General features: G+C 56.0%; 1 protein-coding gene across 8 annotated transcripts in view; it reads left to right on the top strand.

The window, feature by feature from the left end:
- SCUBE1 (signal peptide, CUB domain and EGF like domain containing 1) overlaps positions 1-21,994 on the top strand; it is a 130,083-nt gene that overhangs the window by 24,033 nt on the left and 84,056 nt on the right. Inside the window, exon 1 of one of the 8 annotated variants that reach the window (XM_055394370.2) lies at positions 15,020-15,518. The exons of 4 other annotated variants lie outside the window; for them this stretch is intronic. The gene's annotated coding sequence lies outside the window, so the exon portion shown is untranslated. Of the gene's footprint in view, positions 1-15,019; positions 15,557-16,376; positions 16,874-21,994 lie in introns of those variants that run through there. 3 more of the 8 variants (XM_055394369.2, XM_055394368.2, XM_055394371.2) reach the window with 3 other exon arrangements.

Below are 21,994 nucleotides of genomic sequence, written 5' to 3'. Positions count from 1 at the left end.
CGGGCCACAGTGCAGGGAGGCCGCAAAGAGCTGGAAACAACCGAGTGACTGAGCGTCGTGCTCGGAAGCTCGACGTCCCCGTGCTTGGAAACCCGTCCAGAGTTAGTGAAACCCCTCCGTTTTCAGTTCCTCTGCCTGTCTGTGTTTAATGCACACTGGGTCTCAGAGTAGCTGTTACGGGAAACAGATCTGTAAACGTGTAATTACACCCAAAGAAAGTGCCGAAACGGAGGTCTGGACAGCAGGCTATGGAAGCCCAGAGGGGTCTATGAAGACTTACCCTGCATGGGCTGTGGGAGTCTGCGGGGGGAGGGCGGAGGGAAGTGTGCCTAACTCCTGTGGGGGACTTCAAAGAGGAAGCTGCCTTGAACAGGATCTCCAAAGGTAGGGGTGAGCCTGTCTGGAGAGCCGTGGGTGGTTCCTTGAGTCTGGGCTCGGGGGGAGTGGGAGGAATGGCGGGAGGTGGAGCTGCAGGGGAAGGCAGAGCCTTCGAGGAGATTGGAGAGAACCGAGGCTGCACTGCGTTTGTTGTACCAGACGCCACGTTCATTATTGTTCACGTTTTATCTCATGTAACCCTCCCAAGAAGCATAAGCGTTTAACCTTCTGGGTTGTTGGCCCCTTTTTTCAGATGATAGTGTACATTTCAGGAACAGATTAGTCCGTGAAGACAGACCTGACAGTCTGCCTGTCGGGCATATCCTGACAGGAGCAGGCACATCCCAAGTGGTCAAGAGGCCAGACCTTCGGACCTGCAGGTTCTGAGCTCCGACCCTGGTTCATCAATTATCAGCTGTTGTGACCTTTGGCTACTTCACCTCTAGGCCTATTTCCTCACCAGAAACAGCATTCGCAGTCACTGTCCTGTAGGGCTCTCATGAGGACTGAATGGGGTCGTGGGTGCTGAACATCTAGAGAGTGGCCACCACAGAGCACGCCAGCATAGCGGGCCATACTCAGCCTGCTCGACTTTCAGCCCAGATGTGTCGCAGTGGACTAGTCTGATGCCTCCAAGACCTGGTGGGGGCCGGGCCTGCTGTCTGCACTCCCCGGGCTGTGTCACATACACAGGCTCCCCTTTTCATCACACCTCTCTTACCTGGATAGAATCACCTGTTTGTAGGCACCCTGATTCCTGGCTACGGCGGGCAGCTAGACCCAACGCCTCCAGACTAATGGAGTCTGTGCAGGTTTTGGTTTCAACAACGTGATTTCCATAGTGGATTCTTTTTATACTGATTAATTTAAGGAACTGGGTAAGATTCCCCCACCCCCACCTCTGAGCACAGATTGCAACTTCTTACGGCTCTAACTCACGCATATGGCAGCCGAGAAAAGGCTCTCTCTGTTGCTCCTCTGCTTTTAGCTGAGGGCAGACGCTTCCCAACAGACGTCTTGATGTTTGGGCTTTTTCCTTCTCACGGCAAAACTCCAGCTCTGGAGAAGTCAGACCTCGGTTCCAACCGGCTCCAGCCCTGCCTGACAACACAGAGCCACAACCCCCTCACCCACAAAATGCTGAAAATGTGCCCAGCATGGTGTCGGGATCTCAGAGGCTTGTAAACACTGGCTGAAACCGTCACGCTGCCAGAGGAAGCTGGGCTTAATGGAGTTGGACGATATGGTCCAAATTCTGTCACCACTACTCATGCATTTTATGGTTTGAGATTAGTCACCCAGACGCTCCAAGTCTAAGTTCCCCTAACTGCAGAATGGGTCAGGAATACCTGTCTCGGGGTCACTGTGCCAGTTAAATAAGAAAGTAGACCTGCAGAGCTGAGTGCACTGCTGGGAGGCTCTGTGCAGGTCAGGGCTGTTGTCACATTGCTGCAGAGGTTTCAGGCTTGCCGCCCACAGTCCAGCCCGTGAACGTGCTTGGTTTCCCTCCCGCTCACCCCGTATCGCTGATGTGATGATGATGGCGGTGGGGATTGAATTATTTGTCCACATTTATAAATCAAGGGATGTCATGTAAAACTCAGTATTTCCAGCTCTGTTTCTGCTTGGCCCTAATCCCCCCATCCCTGACTTTGTGGGTCTGGGGCAGGAATGTACATCCCACGTGGCCAGATATGTAAAGGTCGTTAGGAAGCGTCGATCTAAAATATGTTCAGTCTCTTCTGCCTTGACAAGCATTCCTTCCTCGTGACTTGGAAGGAAGGCTGGAGTGGAATTTAGAATTCCAGGACTTCTTGGAGTTTCGTGCCAGAAAGTGGTAGCACGGGCGATGCCTGCTCCCTGGCCCTTCTTCTCACCCCTGGCCCCGTCCTACACCACCAGGCACCCGAGGGCACCCTAACCTGAATGTGTAAGCCCTGGCCATTTTCCCCGAAGCCATCTTCCCTTTTCCTTGGTCCCGTTATCTGTCCTTCTGAGAAGAGACAGGCTTGGGGTGGGGGTAGGGGGTTGGACAGGGAATTTGGGGGGCCTCAGACACCCAGAACGTTGTCTAGTGTGTTCCAGGTGCCATAACCGCCTGTGGACTGCTTACTCCGTGGGGAGGGCAGTAGCCACAGGAGCGGCAGAGCGGGGACCCTCCAGGCATGAGGCCGAGAGCAGGGGCACCTCCCTGTGGGAACAGCAGCAACTGGGAGGATCTGCACCGTGGCCCCCTCTTGGGAGAGTGTGTGTACATTCCTGATCGCCACACTCCCCACCGTTCTCTGTTGCTCACCACCTGTTGGTCATTTAGCTCTCCGCTCGGTCTCAGCCGTGTTCATTCTGCCTGATAGAGCCTCCAGCACAAGGCCTGCCCTCAGTGGGTGTTGGTTGCTGTGAGAAGCTGACTGAGTTTGGGGAGGGCTCTGTGTTCTGCATTCTCTCTGCTTTGTGCAGCCCTGACGGTCTCCGGTCAGCTACTCTTGAGCCCCACCCCACAACCATCACCCGTCAGGGACAGTCAGGCCTGTTTGCATCTCCTGTTTTGTCTCCAAAAGCCTGGGTCAGAAGTCTCGTCCGCTTGGAACATCCGTCTCTCAACCACCACTGAATTCCTTCATGATGATGGCTGGAACTGAGCCTGGTCAGCACAGTTTGAAAAGCGTTCCGAGCTTGTAGGAGAAATGAGGCTGATGGCTGAAGGGTTATTTTCTTGCCTGGGTTTTCACAGTTGAACCTTTTCTTTTCTTTTGAGCAAATGAGGTTATTTTCTTGTGGAGATGGCTTGCCTGGGACCGTGTCCTGGAGGGTGGCCAAATCTGTCCTCTGGGGAGTAAAACCCTCTTTCTGTTTGACATCTTTATTGAGGAATTTCTCAAATATAACAGAAAATGACACCAGAGGGAATTGAAACCATGATGAGATCCTTGCTCAACCCCAAATGACTGCTTTTAGCATTGTAATTACTTGAAATAGCAGTAGTTCTGTTTGAAAAATATTATTCCAAACTCCATGCAATTGGACATAAGAGCAATATTTAGGCTAATAGAATAAGGTTTTTTTTTTCATCCTAAATTAAAACCAGCGGTGGATAATTTTTTCCCGACTCCACAAAGCAAGTCTCCTTCTCCCCTAAAGCCATTCGTTCGCTTAGCCAGATGTTCTCTGCGACCCCAGTCTCTATCTTGACTTACTGAAAAATACGGTTCTCAAGTTGCTCACAGCTTCAATTTCGGGCTTGCTTCTCAGCACATTTTCCCCTGATGAAGAGGAGTCATCTGCAGCCAGATTCAGCAGAAAAGTTGTTGTGTTAAGCAGATCGCGACGTTCCTGTTAACACTTCTTGAGCGCCTACTGTGTGCCGGCCTCGGGCTAAGTAGTCAGCTCCTCTCAGGTGAGGTGAGGGGACTTCGGCCGAGTCTCTGCTGTGTGCCCGGAGTCGTGCAGGATGTGCTGACCTTCTCTTACTTGGTCTTCACGCATTCCTGAGCAGGAGCCATTAGTATCCCCTCTTTACAAATGAAAGGGAAAGTGACCCATGTAAGGTCACACAGCCAGTAAGTGGTCAAGCTGGCACCAGGGCCCAGATCTGTTTCTTTGCCAGTTCAAGCCTGTAAGCTACTGCCTAACCCTTCCCCATGGCACCCGAAACAGACCCCACTCTGGGAAGCTGGTCCGGATCACTGGGGCTTGATAGCCCCCCACGCACCCCGTGAGTTTGGGACTCTGTGAAATCCTAGCATCTGCCAACCCAGGCTGGTGGGTGGGCTGCTAAAGGGGATGAGGGCAGCCCTTGCTCTGGAGAGCTCCCCAAAATCTGTACTGCCTCCCAGGCAGGTCCTTGCTGCCCATGCAAGAGCCTTCTGTCACCCTTGAGCTTCTTGGGGACATTGTGTTCCCTGTGTGACCTCACAGAGCCCTGTGATCGCCGAACCCTTTCACTTGGCTCCCGTTGCTTTCATAGCAGCACCGGGTTTACCTGCTCCCGAGGCCCCTCAGGCCAGGGCACTGCCAGCCTCCTCTCCTCAGCTCTCATCCTCACCCACCCATGCCCTCTGGCCCCACCGGCCTTACAGCCACCATCCTTCTATTCCTGCTGTTCAGCTCTGCCCCCTGTGGCCCCTGTCCCTGCGTCTCCCTCCTCTCCAAAGCCTTCTGTGACCACGTCGTACACACCTCCGCTTGGCTCTGTGCTGGAGTTCTGTCTTCTTCCCCTGCAGGCAGAAGCTCTCTTGTTTATCTCTCCTTCTTCCTCCTCAGAATCGAGTACTGTGTCTGGCAAATCATAGGCATATAATAAATATTTGTAGAATGAACAAATAAATGAGTTTGAAAAAGTGCCTTGTATCCTAGGTCCTCAGGCGCAGCAAACGTCTGTGCTGGGCGTTTGGGTGGAGATCCAGGGGAGTTAGATGGAGCACATGTCATGGGACCCCCAGATTCATGAGAAACCCAGAAATGTTCACGGCTCAAACCACAGGTGACACAAGGCTCCATCCAATATTCATCCATTCATTTATTCAAAAGAGTGTTCAGAGCCCCTGCTGTGTGCCAGCGCCGGCTTTAAATGCTCAAGGTGCACGAGTGGTGAACGAGGCAGTCAAGCGCCCACCGCGGCGAGGGAGGAGACCGTGCGGGAGGCACGTAACTCAGTGAGGTCAGTTCAGTCAGGTCACCTGCAGGGAAAAATAATGAAGCTGATGCGATAGGACCGCAGCCACAGAGTTAAAAATGCCTACTCCTCGGAAGAGAAGTTGTGACAAACCTGAACAGTGTATAAAAAGCAGAGACATTACTTTGCCGACAATTGTCCCTATAGTGAAAGCTATGGTTTTTCTAGTAGTCATGTACCAATGTGAGAGTTGGACCATAAAGAAGGCAAAGAATTGATGCTTTTGAGCTGTGGTGCCGGGGAAGACTCTTGAGAGTCCCTTGGACGGCAAGGAGATCAAACCAGTCCATCCTAAAGGCAATCAACCCTGAATATTCATTGGAAGGACTGATGCTGACGCTGAAGCTCGAACGCTTTGGCCACCTGATGCAAAGAGCTGACTCACTGGAAAAGACTCTGATGCTGGGAAAGAATGAGGGCGGGAGGAGAAGGGAGTGACCGAGGATGAGATGGTTGGAGGGCATCACCGACTCCACGGACATGAGTTTGAGCAAACAGAGACAGTGAAGGACAGGGGAGCCTGGCGTGCTGCCGTCCATTGGGTCGCAAAGAGTCAGACGCGACTGAGCGACTAGACAGCTCTGTGATAGGAAGTGACGGGGGCAGGGCAACAGTGTTGGAGAGCGTGGTGCCCCCGTGACCCTGGTGCATTAGAAACCGCCCCACACTCAGTGGCATGGAACACCAGTTTACTCTGCTTGCAGATTCTGTGGGTCAGGAATTCAGAGAGGATGCAGTGGGGGTGGCTGTCTCAGCTGCTCGGTGTTTGGGCCTCAGCTGGCAAGACTTGAAGTTGGATATGTCTTGATGGGGGCTGGAATCATCTGGAGACTTCTCTGCTGATGTCTTATGGTTGAAGTCGGTTGTCAGCCAGAACACTTCTGGGCAGCCTCTTGGTGTGGTCTGTCCACACAGGGTGGTGTGGGCTTCCTCACAGCATAGCGTCTGGGTCCCAGGAGAACAAGATGCAGTTCTGCTCTCAGAAGACACTTCCACCCAGCTCTGCCTATCAAGGCAGTTACAGAGGTCCCCCAATGTTCACAGGGAGGGGACTTGATGAAGGGCCTTTGGGAGGAGGAGGAAGCTGCCCTTTGAAGATCTAGGAGACATCTTCCCTCCAGGCAAAAAGGGGAGAACAGAGGCAGTGGCCAGGGCCAGGGACAAGTTGGGTGAGTTTGGGAACAGGTCATTGTACCTGGAGGATCTGGAGGGAGGGAGAAGGCCTGGAGATAAGGTCAGGAGGGAACCGGGCCAGGTCATATCAGGTCTTACAGGCCCTAGAAGGGAGTTAGGATTTTATTCTTAATTAGCTGGGGGGGAAAAAATTAGCTGGGAAACCATGGGACATTTTAACCAGGGATTGACATCTTAATAGATTTGCCTTCTGGCTGCTACACAGAGACTACGTTAACGGGAAATAAGAGACAGAGGCCATTATGGTGGTCTAGATCAGAGATGTTGGTGGCCCCATCCAGGGTGACAATCATGGAGGTGATGAGATGTGGTTGAATTCATGTATGTTTTGAAAATGGAGCCAGAATGGACTGATGATGGATTAGATGTAAGAAGTGAGGGGTAAAGAGGAATCAAGAGTGTCTGCTGGTTTTTTGCTTGGAGTTACTCTGTAGCTTCTGGGGAAGACTGGGGAGAGGACAGATCGTGGAGTAGGGACAGCGTGGACTGAGAGTCTGCTGCTGCTGCTGCTGAGTCACTTCAGTCGTGTCCGACTCTGTGCGACCCCATAGATAGCAGCCCACCAGGTTCCCCCGTCCCTGGGATTCTCCAGGCAAGAACACTGGAGTGGGTTGCCATTTCCTTCTCCGATGCATGAAAGTGAAAAGGAAAGTGAAGTCACTCAGTCATGTCCAACCCTTAGCGACCCCATGGAGGAGCCTACCAGGCTCCTCTGTCCATGGGATTTTCCAGGCAAGAGTACTGGAGTGGGGTGCCGTTGCCTTCTCCGAGAGTCTGTTGGACCAAGTTCAATTTGACATAATCAGTAGCCATCTGAGTGGATACGGTATACAAGTTCAAAGTCTATGGGGTAGTCGAGTCTGGGGTTCAGGGGAATGTGAGAGCCTAGAGCTTCTAGTTGGACTATAAAGAAAGCTGAGTGCCAAAGAACTGATGCTTTTGAACGGTGGTATTAGAGAAGACTCTTGAGAGTCCCTTGGACTGCAAGATCCAACCAGTCAGTGCTAAAGGAAATCAGTCCTGAATATTCATTGGAAGGACTGATGGCTGAAGCTGAATCTCCAATACTTTGACCATTTGATGAGAAGAATTGACTCATTGGAAAAGACCCTGATGCTGGAAAAGATTGAAGGCGGGAGGAGAAGGGGACGACAGAGGATGAGATGATTGGATGGCATCACCAACTCGATGGACATGAGTTTGAGCAAGCTCTGGGAGTTGGTGATGGACAGGGAGGCCTGGTGTGCTGCAGTCTGTGGGGTCGCAAAGAGTCAGACACGACTGAGCGACTGAACTGAACTGAGAGCTTCTAGGTGGCATCAAAATTGAGATCTCTTAACAGTCATTCATCTCAGAAGATCTCCTGAGTGCCTGCCCTGTGCTGAGTCCTGGGCTGGGAGCTTGCAGTTTGGAGATGAATGGCATATTCCCAGTCCTGGAGGAACATTGGGAATCAGCCTGCATAGTTTTGAATCCTGGATCCATCACTCAACTTTGTGACCCTGAGCAGGTAACTTCACTTCTCGGGGCCTTGTATCCTCATCTGTTTGGTGGGGCTAATAGCAGCACTTATTTGACAGGGATGATGCAGAGACCAAATGAGATAAGCTTTGCAGAGCACATGCCTGGCACTCAACAAAGGCTCGACAGATGTGAATTACCTAATTAGCACTTATTCCTAGTGTGTGGTCAGGATACTTTTTAAAGAGAATGGATGTCTTTTCTGAGCTAGTGAAGATGGGGGAATGAGCCTCATCCCAGAGCTGGGTGTGAAGTCCTTTGGTGGGGACGGCCCCGCGTGCTCCACACCGTGCTCCTGCCCCGTGAGCCACGGCCCACCACCCTTCCCGGTCAGAGCCTGCCCCTTCCTCTCGCACCGATTCTTGGGCTCATCCGTTGGCATGGGCCGCGTGGCCTCAGGGCTGCCTGTCCCAGCTCTTCCACAGCGCTCACTTCGTGACCTCTGTCTCAGTCTCGGTTTTGTGGTCTCCGAAATGAACATGATGCCTGTCTGGCAGGATCAGATGCCCCGGGTGACACCAGAGGCCACCAGGCAGAGGGAACAGAGGAGGAGAGGAACTCTGCGGGGCCTGGGAGCCCAGCTGCTCGCGTGGGAGGGCGGCATCGTGGGCGCCCAGATGCTTCGCGTCGGTGCGGCGGTCACGGCTCTTCCCTGCGCCGGGCTGGTCCCCGGCAGGATGAAAGGGCTGCGCCTCGGCCCTTTTGAAGGCGCCCCCTCTCATCCTGGAGGACAGCTGGAGACAATGTGTTGCTCCCTGAACCCCTAACGAAGGCTCGACTCGCCTCTGTTTATTTGTCTTTATACTTCAACAGCGCAAATGCATTTCTTGCTGGGAAAAAAAAATGCTGACCATTTAAATGTGAAACTAAACAGTTTCAGACAGTCAAATACTTACTCCATAAACACCAGTATTTTTCAAGGTAAACCGTGGAGGTTTCTTCTATTTCTGCCTCCCTCCCCGCTGGTCCCTGTTCTTGGCCCACACTCACATGGTCTGGACACATTTGGTTGGAGGGAGTCACTGTCAGAGGACAAGCTGGATTCAGACCCACTTCTCTTCCCAGCTTTTTACAACTGTTAATCTGATGGAAATTCATTGGCCTGAGAAAAAGAAACACACTGGACTCAGTGTGCATCTTTATAAATGGGCTTCCTTCTTTCCCCAAACCAGGGAGCTCCTGCAGTGAGCAGGGAGGTGGAGTGATGGAGACCCAGGTGTGTTTTGGGGGTGGAGTGGCCTTCTCCAGCCTCAGGCCTGCAGCCAGCTCAAGACTGGGGGCTGGGGGGGAGGGCTGGGCAGAGCCTCAGGCGCTTCTTACAGAAGGGGGCCAGGCGAGTGCTGGGGGCGTGGCAGTGGGCCAGGAGTCAGGCTCTTTGGGCTGTGGACTTGCAGGGGGGCCTCGGGAAACTCCCTCCCTCTCCGTGCCTCAGTTTCCCCATCACATGGGAGGTAAGGGGTGGCATTCAACCAATGGTTTTCAGATTCCATGGGGTTTTGTGTCCAGCAGCAGAATCCTTCATTTCCAGCAGAATCCCACAGTGGTCACACGGCTTTGGCTGAAATGGGAGGCTAGAATGGCAGGGATGAGAGCCCGGCTCTCTGGGGAGCCCATCCCCCTCAGGGCCCTGTTTGGAACCCCTCAGCCTGGCTGCTGTGTCAGAGTCCTTCTCCCTCCGACAGCTCGTGATTGGATGTCTTCGTGGCATGGAGTGTCCCCAGGGACGGTGGCCAAGCTCCTCGTCCCTGCCACATGCAGTCCCCATCCACCCCTCTCTCCTTGGTTCTCAGAGCTGTAATCTGCAGCACGTCAAATAACTGCTGTTTTCCTAAATGCACCGCCCGCCCCCCTTTCCTGCTCTGGAGTATCCTACACCTACTGTTCCTTCTGCCCGGATCACCCTTCCCCATGCTCTTCATTAATTCTTCGTGACCCCTACTTGTCACACATCAGCTCAGGCATCAGCGATTCTGAAAAGCTTTCCCTGAGTTGCACACCGTTCCCCTGGGTGCCTGTAGCCTCCCAGGCTGCCCTCTGCCTCAGCACTGAGCTCCTAGGCTTGTCCCTAGACCCCAGGGGTGGGTCTCTCCTGCCTCGGGAGGTCCTGGAGGGCCAGGCTCCAAAGTGCCTTAGCTCTGTGTTCCCAGGCCCAGCGCAGACTCATCTGTATGATGGAGGGATGGGTGGGTGGCCGGGGAAGGAGGCAGAAGGTTTGATGCTGACTGCCCAAAGAGAGAGGAGAGCATGGTCTGACAGTGGTACATACACAAGCCTGGCCCAGGCGCAGGGCTCGGGGCTCTCAAAACTTCCAAGAACTTTGAGAGGGCAGGGGGTGTCTCCTAGCAGCCCACGTGAGTGGGGCCCCTGCGGCCGGCTGAGCATGGAGCCCCCCTGTCCCGTCCTGTCTCCAGGCCCAGCTCCTTCTGGTCTTTGCTCTAGAGAAGCAGAGAGCAAGGACCTAGGAACAGACACGTCACCCTTGGCCCCCAGCTCCCTTCCCAACAGGGGTTTGCAGCCAGCTCTTCAGGCTCACTCTTCTTGTCCTGAAAAGAGGGGTGACGGTGTTCCTGGGAGGGGCTGTAGGCATGGAGCAAGGTGGGTGTTGTGGCGTCAGGAGACCCCTCGGCCTCTCCTTCCTGCTCTCCCTTGGTGGCACCTTCAGGTCAGAGACCACAGCACAATACAGGGTGGCCCTTCCTGTTGGTAGGATGTGGTTGAAATCTGTTGTCAGTCCCCCTGTGCCAGCTTTGAACAGGGCTCAGTGTGGTGACCTGGGGAAGAAGTCCCGTTCTGTCCCAGGGTGGAGAAGGCTGAGCCCATAAACAGCAAAGAAAAACAGCCAGTTGCCAAGGATGGGACAGGCGAGCAGACACGTCCCTTCGTCTTTCTTGTTTGCAGTCCATGTGCCAAAGTCTTGGTCAGAATTCAGAGAAGTAAACAAAAAATAAGTGTCTTGTGAAAGCTCTTTAAAAATACTTTACCACCAAAACATATACCCCAGACCAGAACTGAACTGTGTGCCTAAAAATGGGAGTTATCAGCAAGTAAGGGAGTCCCAAAGTCTGCGGCCCAGTGCTTCCTCTGCCAATAAGCTTGCTTACTCTGGAGCAGTCCGTGCCCGGGTGGTGATGGGGGCCACCCTGGACGTGGGCCGGGCCAGGCCGCGTCTAGACACGTGCTGCAGCACCCGTCCTTTCCCAGTACCAACAGACCGTTTATCGTGGCCTTTCACCAGCCCCCGCACCCCTCCCCGGCACCCGCCTCACCCCAGCCACATGCAGCTGGAGATAGACTAGCCGGCAGAGAGGGCTGGTGCCCAGCTGGCACTCCTTGTCTGTGGGAAGCAGGTGGCCCTGGCAGCCACCAGCTGCTTGGTCTGGGGTCTTTAGCGACCCCTCAGGTGATACCTTAGTGGTGGGAGGGGATCCCACGGCCCCTTGCCCCACCCTGGCTCATGTGCTGGTCACTAAGGGGTCACATGCCAGCAGAGTCATTGGGAGGAGACTTGGCAGAGGCCTCGTGGAATGGGATCCTCCTGGGGCCCTTCTTCCCATTGGAGGAGTCTGGGGTCTCCAGCCTGGCAGTTGGCTCCTCACGCTCTGGGCTCTGCCTGCCACTCCAGCCTTGCCTTCTCACCCTACAAATGTGAAGCCTGTCCCCATCCTCTGTGCTTCCTCCCGCCTGGAGGATGCGCCCTCTCGCGGGCTCAGCGCTGGCCTGAGCGCTCCAGTTCATCCTTGCGCACCTCATCCCTGGCCTTCCTGGCAGGGTGACTCGGCCCTCCCCCCGCCTTGGACCAACCAGAGGCACACTGATCCTCAAGCAGAGTTGAAAAGGTCTGTTTACGTACCCATCTTCCACACGTGTAATTATTATACAGAAACACTCAAAGAAATCAATAGACAAGACAGAAGATAATTTCCCATTAGCTTGCCACCCCAACAGGTCAACAGCGCTCATGTCCTAATGTTCTTGTCTGAGGTCATCTGTGTGTGGAACTGACCATATATGGCTAGGATCGTGCGTTGATGTTTGTATGCCGCTTCCAGCCCCAGATTCTATCAGAACTGTCGCTGTTGATGTGTAATCACATAGCCAAGATGCGTGGCTGGAATCTGAGTCCAGGATGTGGGGGCCCTGACTGAGAGCTGCTGCCAGGGTGGCCATCTGGTTGGGGGAAATGGTTTGTAACCGCTGGTCAGCAGCTGCCCCCTGAGGACCCGCAGCTACCAGTCAGGAGATCCGGAGATGAGTTCCATGCGACTGCCGCCCTCGGGGACCTCTAGGCTCTGTGCAGTAATACTCCCAGCGCGGTGTCCTTGGTGTCGTTAACCCCGGCCCGAAGCACTGGCAGGGAAGGGGGGCAGGCGCAAAGCCTGGAGCTGAAGAGGCTCGGCCAGAGAGGAGCGCGGGCTCGGGAGGAGGAGTGGACAGAGGCGTGTCACATGGCGGCCTGTCAGCAGAGGCACGTGTACCATCGCTCCCCGAGCCTGAGACACGGAGAGCCAGACCTGCAGACACGGGCCTGGCGGGGGACTTCCTCCATCCGCACCTCGGGCACCTCAGACGCCAGCCTGGCTCCTCACCCCCTCCTTCGACAGCAACCAGGGCCCTGCCTACTGCTCCAGCCTCACTAAACATATGCACATGGGCATGCACACACACACACACACTCTGCAGGCATCCCGTCCCCAAACACAGCTCTCCCCGAGCTGGTCCTTGTGCGGTTTAGACAGAAGCTCCCCGCCCCAGAGTTTGGCCTCCCAATCCCCGGTCTTACCTGGTCTCACCCCTTCTCCCACCCTGGTCAGGCAGCTCCCTGGGGGCAGGCCTTGATGACGTGCTCACTGCCTGTTCCATGAATGAACGAACACAAACATGTGTGCCATCACAGCTCTCTGGGGGAGATGGGGAGTTAGATGACTTCAGATGAAATCACTGCTCTTGGAGACGTGCTCTCGGGTGGGAAGCCAGGAAACTGTACAGAGTAACAGGGGTCCAGCAGGCATGATGAGAAGGTTTGCACCAGGATCCTGCCTCTGGAAATTCATCTGCAGAAAAGTCCCTCACAGCTGCCCAGATGTGTCCCTCGCAGGGGAGTTCACTAAGGGAGTGGAAAAGGGACAGCACTCTGAAGCGAGGGCAGGGGCTCCTTGCAGCCTGGACAGCGGCGGGTGAGAAGGGCAGCCAGGACTGAGCCCCAGCCTGACCAAGGCTCTGACTCAGCTCTCAGTGAAGCAGGGCTAAAGGGCCATGCTCTCAAGGGCGAGAGGGCGGAAGAGTGATTCGTTACCACTAGCTGAAACTCAGCACGTGAAAAAGTAAGATAGATGCTCGTGATAGGAGTTGTGGATAGAGTATAAGTTTGTTGATAATTTTCCCCCACTCTTTTTCAAAATTCCTTCCGTTCCGTTCCGTCGCTCAGTCGTGTCCGACTCTTTGCGACCCCGTGGACCGTAGCCCACCAGGCTTCTCCGCCCATGGGCTTCTCCAGGCAAGAATACTGGAGTGGGTTACCGTTTCCTTCTTACACATTGACATTTTGGAATAATGGAAGTTTTGCTGGACAAGTGAAAGGGACGCATGCTCAGCTCTTGCGGGCAGTTGTGCTATGAGAAGACAAGTGAAAGGGACGCATGCTCAGCTCTTGCGGGCAGTTGTGCTATGAGAAGACAAGTGAAAGGGACGCATGCTCAGCTCTTGCGGGCAGTTGTGCTATGAGAAGACAAGTGAAAGGGACCCATGCTCAGCTCTTGCGGGCAGTTGTGCTATGAGAAGACAAGTGAAAGGGACGCACGCTCAGCTCTTGCGGGCAGTTGTGCTATGAGAAGACAAGTGAAAGGGACGCACGCTCAGCTCTTGCGGGCAGTTGTGCTATGAGAGGCCATGCCGCAGCCTGGCCTGGAGAGGGAGAGGGGCGGCCCTGGGGAGCCGCTCGGCTCTTATACTTCAGCCGTCGGTGCTGCCTTCCCCACGAAGCTGCCTGGTGCCCACGTCGGCCCTGTACCTCTGCCCACTACTTGCTTGAGCGCATCAACTCTCCTGGCACAGACTCACTCCTCAGTCCCACTGTGTCTGCACGACCCACCCAGGGCCTGGCAATGAGGGACTGCTGAGCACGGGAAGGATGTGGCTGGCTCACTGCCAGCCCGGTGAAGGAGCGAGCCATCACAGGCTGGGGTGGGAGCCCACGAGGGAGCCAAGTCCCAGGGCCGACTCGGGGAGGGCGCTGTCGGGAAAAAGGAAGGAAACGGGCCACCGGGAAGCACCCACAGCAGCCTGATAAGGCCCAGATCTTATACTCAGCAGTTCTGGAAGTTGAAAGAAAATATTGAGTTTCATTGGGAAGATTTGATGCTTGAAGGTTCGGAATTCCAGGCAGTAGCAATGGTGGGAAATGGGAAATTTACGCCGGGAGCAAGGCATTAACCTGGCCAGAGTCAGGTGTGATGGACTGACCAGAAGGCCCGTGTGCTCCGGGGTGGCCCGGGGGGCTCCTGGGCTCGCCTTGACTCTGTGGAGTCTTTCCCAAGGCAGCGGGGCCGCCCCTGCCCGCAGGGGTAATCACAGCCAGCTGGGCCTGCTTTATCTCTGCGGATATTCATTAAGAGTCCTGTCAGAGCATTGCCCCTTCTTTTCTTAGAGCTTCTTGCTTCGGTTCCAGGGTTTGTTCGTTCGTCGGTTTTTCTCCCTTCCCTCTGTCCAGTCCTTCATTCTCATCCCCATCAACATAGACTGTTCAAAGCTCCGGTGCCTCCCACAGATGTCCGTCCAGGGTCACGCCCACAGCTGCCCTGTCAGAGGCCTGGGGGCGGGGGACGAAGGCAGCCAGTCCGCGTCCTGGGCCTGTCACCCGCACGTCGGCGACCGAGGGCAGGCTGCGCTCACTGCTTGGGGCTCCCGTTACAACACTCTGCTCCTGCCCCAGGCCACGGCCAGACAGGACACTGTAACGGCAGTGCTGACGCGGAGCGGAGGCTCATGGAACGGGAGCTCCCTTCCATCTCCTGCAGCTTTCTCTCTTGCCCTTGCTGGAGAGATTAAAGGAAGAGCTGGTCTGGCCGCAGTTGGCATAGACCAAGGGCGATGAAGTGTCATTCAAGGGGACAGCCCACTGTCTTCAAGCCCCTACCCCCTCCACCCGCTTCCCCAAGCACTAATCAGAATGGGTTTTCGTCAGCTGAAGACTTTGGTCCTCATGTGAGTGAAAGCACTCGCAAAGCAGGAGGACGCTTTGGGCTTCACCAGCTTACCAAGCATCCCAAGAGGCTCCGTTCGTTCGCTGTGCACCAGAGCCCACAGGCTGGCAGTGTTTGAGGGCATCTGCTTCTCTCCATCCTCATCTCCCCACGAGCTGCCCACAGGCGGGGCTGTGCTCACCCACACAGTGGGGTTAACTGCTGGGCAAGGCAGTGCCAGGCAGATAAGCGAACCGAGCTCTTCTCCAGCCAGCTCTCACTTTGCCCCCCTGCAAACCCACCAGCCAGCACTCAATCCTGTCCCTGATCCAGCGCTGCCGCCCGGGGCAGCCCCTCCAGGGCCACTCGGCCCATCCCTGACGGGGCAGGCCCACAGCCAGGGCCTCCAGGCCAGAGCTGCCTGCCCCAGCCAGTTCTCAGTCCGTACTCGGTCCACAAACACATGCTGTTTAAAACCCTGAGACACAGCCACTCTCAAGATGTCCCTGTTTCCAAGGACTCTGCGTTCTCCGAGGAGACGGAGAAGCAAACAGAAAGCAGACACCAGCGATGAGGTGCCGGATGACTCCCAGGTGTTTCGGCTGAAGCAGCTGTGGGTGGTGCTGCCATTTGCTGAGCTTCAGAAGGCTGGTGGAGGGGTGGGGGGCGGGGCGCGCTGGGCTTTGCTTTGTTCTCTTGTGTATTCATTGTGGAGGTGGAGATGGTTCATTGTGGGCCATGTTAGGTTTGTTAGGTTTGTCCTGCCTGTTGGACATTGAAGTCCAACTGATTGCAAGTGCCGATTTCTGAGTCTGGAGGATGGTGGAGCGGACAACCCTAGAGGTTTGGGCAGTGTTAGCCAGTAGCTGGCTGGAAAAGCCATGGGACAGGGCGACAGCTCCTAGGAATGGAGCCCAAGAGGAACCCAGGTTTCTGGACATGGCCCCACAGGTTCACTCACCACCCGGGGCCTACTGTACAGGAGGGACTGTCTACGGAGTTGGAGAAAGTGTTTGCCAACCATGTATTTGATAAGGATATGCTATCTAGGATATATAAGAACTCTTACAACTCAATAGTAAAAAGACAGCCCAATTGAAAAGTGGGCCAGGGGGCTTCCCTGGTGTCTCGGTGGTAGAGACGTCGCCGTCAGTGCAGGAGGTATGGATTTGATCCCCGGATGGGGAAGATCCCACACGCCGCGGAGCAACTAAGCCCATGCACCGGAACTACTGAGCCCGAGCTCTGGAGCCCGGGAGCTGCAGCTCCCGAAGCCCACGTGCCCTTGAGCCCATGCTCTGCAACAAGGGAAGCCCTCTCAATGAGACCACGAACTGCAACTAGAGATAAGCCCCACTTCCCACAACTAGAGGGAAAGCCCACAGAGCAATGACAACCCAGCACAGTCCTAAATAAATAAAAATTTCAAACCTCAGTTCCGAAGCTGGCCAAGGATTGGAGTAGCCATCTCTGCACTGATAAGCAGCCAGTACTTGTGGTCCCCCAAGAAGGGTGACCCAGGTGGTGAGCAGGCCAGAACCTGTTTCAGGAGGGAGCAATTCCGGAAGCTGAGGCCGCTCTGCTCGGAGAACGGGAGGCCGAGGCAAGGCTGAGCGCTCCCTTTGGATGAGGCTTGCAGTTGGTTCCCCAGCTCAGGAGGGATTTTGCCATCCCCCAGAGGGTGTCCACCCTTGTGGCCCCCGCAGCACTTGCGCCGGCTTTGTTCAACAGTAGTGAAGATGGATTGGTGCCCTGTGCATGCTGGCACCGTGCTGAGTGCCCATGTATGTTTGTATTTAATTTTTGGCTGGCCTGCGTCTTCACTGCTGCTCCCAGGCTGTCTCTAGTCGTGGCGAGTGGGGGCTCACCGTCACTGTGGCGCACGGGCTTCTCACTGCAGTGGCGTCTTGTCTCCGAGCGCAGGCTCAAGGTACGTGGGCTTCAGTAGTTGTGGCACACACGCTTAGTTGCCTCGAGGTGTGTGGACTCTTCCCCGACCAGGGATCGAAGTCCCGACCGAGTCCCCTGCACTGGCAGGCAGATTCTTAACCACTGGGCCACCGGGGAAGCCCTGTGCTAGGAGTTTTACCACCATTATTTTCTTAATTCCCCCAAACAGCCTCCAGTACTATTATCTCTGACTTTTAGAGAAGGAAACCAGGGCCCCAAATGGTTAAGCACTGTGCCAAGGTCACATAGCAAGACCTTCCTGAATCTTGTACCCCAGATGGTATGACTTGCAGGGCAGGAACCAGGACCCATAGGTAGTGGTCTCAGGGAGACACATATTTATGAGACACGTGGTGGTAAGGTGGAGCGGTCAGCAGTTGGGAGTTAGGCAGCAAACTCCTTAGATGTTCAGTGCTGCTCAGCCATCACTGGGAGATCACAGACAAAGGGGGTGCCCAGCTGAGGGAGGCAGTGACCAGACCCTGCAGGCCAGCAGCCTCAGCAGAGCTCTGTCCTGCCCTGGCTGGCTCCTCGGGTCTGGGTGTGAGCTTGCTGGTCTGGAAAGCTGACCCCACCAGTCATCGCCCAGTGCTGAGCTTGGACTCCAACTTAGCCCAAGGGGCTCTGTGTCAGAGCAGGGCTACAATGGGAGACCCTGTGTCTTCTGCATACAACCAACCTGCTGGGAAGCCAGGAGCCCCAGAGAGGGCCCCAGCTGATGCCCCAGACCAGGAGGTAGATGGGTCCCAGGAGACTCCAGTCACACCTCCTGCCTGCTATGCCAGCACTTCTGACAGCTCAGGGAGTATCCTGGATCTAGCAGAATCCAGGCCCCAAAGCTGCTCTAAGACTCGTGTGTATTTTACCCGAAATCTAATCCATCTGGTTCTCATTTATTTACACTTAACTCATCAAATGCAATTTTGCAAGAGCCGCTCGATAGCCAAGAGGCCTTTCTGCCTTAGCCTCCTTTCTGAAAGGAGCCAGAGGAGGGCTGGGGCCTCGGTCCTCCGGGACCAAGAGGGAGTTCTCAGGGTTGGAGGCTGAGTTTGGTTTCTGAGACTGGCCAATGCCTCTGCCTCTGTTCCCGGACCCTTGTTGGGAGCTGGGATGCTGGAGCCGGGCACAGGGCCGGACACACAGTAGGCTCTTGGCAGCTGGCAGAACATGGGTGGGGTTCAGACAGAACACAGAGTCTCTGTTTCAAATTGTGAAGCGTTCATGGGAAGCACAAAGCAAGCAAAGCTGGATCCAGAAGTAATTTCTCGTTATAAATAACTGCAAACCTGGATTCTTGGTCCAAAGTAGGACAAACAGTCAGCTATTAATAAAAACAAACACGAGCACCTTGGGCCAGAAAGCAGACCTCATGGGCAAACCACAGCCCCGCCTGCAGAGGCCTTTCAGAAGCACATTGACCTGCAGCCCATTGGTGTCAGCTCTGGAACGCCTTCCTGCTGGAAAACAGCCGTGTCCATCACTGCACGCGGGCCGGTGGAGTAGGCCCATCAGCTGCTGGTGGGGGTGGGGGCGGTCTTTTCCGCATGAGTGGTCAGAAATGGGGAGAAGTCACAGGGTTGGTCTCTCCCGACCCCAGCACCCAGAGCTGTGCTCATGCAGGGCACTGCAGAGGCGGGCAGGGGCACCTGACCCCAGAGCCCTTGTTTGGACTCAGTCTTTGGTGCTTGGCTTCCCTGGTGGCTCAGACGGTAAAGCGTCTGCCTGCAATGCAGGAGACCTGGGTTCAATCCCTGGGTCGGGAAGATCCCCTGGAGAAGGAAATGGCAACCCATTCCAATACTCTTGCCTGGAAAAATCCCATACCAGGTTCCTTGGGTAGGTTACAGTCCATGGGGTCGCAAAGAGTCAGACACGAGTGAGCAACTTCACTTTGGTGCTTAGGGTGCTATGTGCTGTTCTCACCAGAGTCCTCACTGAGGCCACCGGGATTGCGGAGGAAGAGGCCAGAGAGGTCAGGCCCTCTGGGGCTGGGTTTGTGGAGCCCCTACACTCCTGTAGGGGGAGGTGGAGGCCCAAGGTGAAGCTGTGCCCCGGGAGGCTGGGCGATGAGGAGAGCCACCAGCCTCAGGGACTGCTGAGTGTGGGGTGCACGGAGGCAGGGGTTTCTTAGGCCGGGCTGGCTGGGTCAGGGCAGGCAGAGCCGGAGCCTGACCCCTGTTTGGCCTCCTTGGCACCCTCGTCCCCCTGCCTCCCTCCCACCTTCCGCTGTCAATGCACACCAGGCTCAGGGCCTCCGGCTGGGGAGCAGCCCCCAAGGCACGCAGACTGTATATGTCTTTTACCCCAGACCACCCTGGGACCATCTGTTTCAGAGGGTGTCTTCTCCCAACCATGCCAGCCGAGGCCCCCAGGGCAGGGACTCTCCCTTCCCAGCACTCTGGCCTGCCACCCCAATCCTATCCCAGAAGATGGGGCACTCCAGCAGTCCTGGAGGCTCAGCTGAAGATGTGTGTGTGTTACAGGAGGGAGCACATTCCTGTGGGGGGCGCGGGGTGGTGGGGGTGGTGGGGGGTTACTGCAGGCTGGTGCCTTCCAGAGGGAGACCTGGCTGGTCCAGGCAGCCCACGATGAGCTCTGTGCCAGACCTTCACAGCGCTGGAGCCTTCAGGGTCCTTTCTTCACTCTGCCGTTCAGATCTTCTGTTGCCAATTAAAAGGGTTTCCCTAGAAGAGCCTCCTAGCGTCTGCCCCGGAGCCCACGGGGCCTCCTCTCTGCTTTGCAGCCAAGGCCCTGTGCCGAGGAGCTCCCTGCCTTCTGGGAACATTCAGCCATGGTCATAAATAATGATGAAGGACCATGGGCTGCCAGCAGGGTTCAGAGGCAGAGCGCACCCCCATCCCCCTGGGAGCCCGCTCGGGGATCACGGGTCGTGGGCGGGAAGCAGACTTGCTCCGGGCCTTCACTGCACGCACACAGGCCCAGCCTCCACCCAGGGCCTTGGTGGTTGGTTGGCGACACTCTGGCTTGTCACTCTTCCCTGGGGACTGTCCCCTCTGCCAGCAGGACTGGTGGAAATAGGGGCCAGGAGGACCCAGGCAGGGCCGGGTTGCTGAGAGCCCTGGTGGAATCCTCTCGAGGAGGGATGTGCAACCCATGGGAACTTCCAGAATCCTCTCTCGCCCAAGTGGTCCCAGGCCCTCCCCACCTGTGCCCTGCACCTTCCACAGCTCCTCTCTCATCTTCCAGCCTCAGTCACAGACCCCCCACCCTCGGCTCCCATCACCTCCTCCACGGAGCCTCTGCTTCCATGCTCAGGTCTCACACACCAGCGGCCCGGTGAGCAGGGGCTTGACCAGGGGCATTCATTTTGGGGCCCCTGGCAGCTCACGGGGAGTGGGGCATGTAGCAGGTGAGCAGTATTTGCAGAAGTGTTTCCGGTGGATTTCAAAGGCAAGGACTTCTGTCTGGACAAAGCGGGCGAGGGCGTCGCGGGAAGAGGCGCACGTGTGCCCGTGAAGGCTCTGTGGTTGACGGGGAGTTCCGAGAACAGGGGGAGTCGGTGCGGCTGAAGGGGCGGGCAGCCTGTGGAGAGCCCCGAACGAGCCCCTCGGCCAGCCCAGAAGGAATCCGGACAGTGCCCTGCTCCAGGGGACTGACCTATGGCAGAGCTCCCCGTCACTGCGGTGTGCAAGCACACCTGTGCCCCTCAGTGTGTCTGCTCACTCCTGAGCACCCAGCCAGCCCGACCCTCTGCTGGGGGCAAGGGCGTGCAGGAGACTCGGGTCTGTCTTCAGCCCAGAGCAGAGACAGGACGGCCAAGCCCAAGGGAGAAAGTTGGAAACAAATTAGCTTGGCTGGGAGCCAGGGGCAGGCAGATTCTGCCCAGGACTAGGAAGACTTCGGGGAGGAGGGGGCTTCTGCCCTGGGTTTTGGAGGCATGAGCATGTCGGGTCGGGGGAGGACTCTAACCTAAACACCCAGGGACCTGACTGTTGCTGCCATGACTGGGCAAGAAGTGTCCTCACTCAGAGAGGCGGAGTCATGGGAGAGTAAGGAAGGGCTCTGGATCCAGACCCACAGGGCTTCCTGTCCTCTTTCCGCCTGTTTTATAGCACTGGGCAAGTCTCCCTCTCAGCTTCTCATTTGAGAATCGGTGTGCTAAGAATGATGCTCCCTGTATGGATACGTTGTGCGAATATGTTAAGATAGCACCTGGGCCTCCCAGCTGGGACCTGACCAGCCATGAGGGCTATCATTTATGATGAAAAGGCTCCCGGCGCCTTGCAGTCAACATGGATGCTCGTGTAGGGGCCTCTCCGTGCATGGAGCTGTCTGGAGAGCAGGTAGAGGACTGTGCGTGTCTCAGGCACTCCGGAAGGGCTTCCTGGAGGACACAGTCTGAGCTCCTCCTGTGGACGAGATCTTGGCACCTCACACGGGCCACAGGCCGGGGACAGAACTCAGGTTGTCCGACTCCCAGGTGTGGGTGCTCTCCTTGCCATGGGGCACCTCTTAGAATATGCCATGTCCTTGGGAGCCAAGGAGCAGCGTGTAGTGGGCTCACCCCCATCAGGAGGGCCCAGGAGCTAATATTTCCCATAGTGCTCTGGTGGGCCTGATCAGGGTCTCCAGGGGACCCCAGTCTGTCCTAGGCCAGTGGGCAGGCATCTCAAGGACCAGCCGCCCCCGTTGGTCACTATGCAGACCTCACTGTGGGTCGCATCTGTAGATCTGCGGACTCAGGGGTGTAAGGGGTGTGAGGTGGGCCTAAGACCCTTAATCCAGTCGCTAGAGAAGCTGGTAATCCCCCAAAGGGATTCTGAGGCTGTGATTACTTGCCCAAGTTGGGGGAGGCCTGTGCTAGGGCCACCGTGGAGAGAGAGTGCCAAGGGGCCAGTCCCCTCTTCCCTACTGCTTAATCTTGGGGCTTTATCATTTGGGAGTGGGGAAAAGAAATGTTTCCATGGCTTCGCATTTGTTTCAAATTATTCATCAGTGTTGGAGAGTCATTGTTCCCTGCTAGTGTAAACAGCCCCGTCCCAAGGCCCAGCCACCCCGCCAGCCCGCTGCGGTTCTGTCGCTGTGTGACGTCAGCACCTTGGGCTCCCAGCTTCCAGTGCAGCGAGGAGGTGGGCCAGGC

The sequence above is a fragment of the Moschus berezovskii genome, chromosome 6 (genome assembly GCF_049115385.1).
Source record: "Moschus berezovskii isolate FMDL1 chromosome 6, NW_MosBer_1.0, whole genome shotgun sequence".
Classification (NCBI taxonomy): Eukaryota; Metazoa; Chordata; class Mammalia; order Artiodactyla; family Moschidae; genus Moschus; species Moschus berezovskii.
Note: the sequence above shows the minus strand (reverse complement) of the source record. Positions and strands in the feature narration are given on the sequence as shown.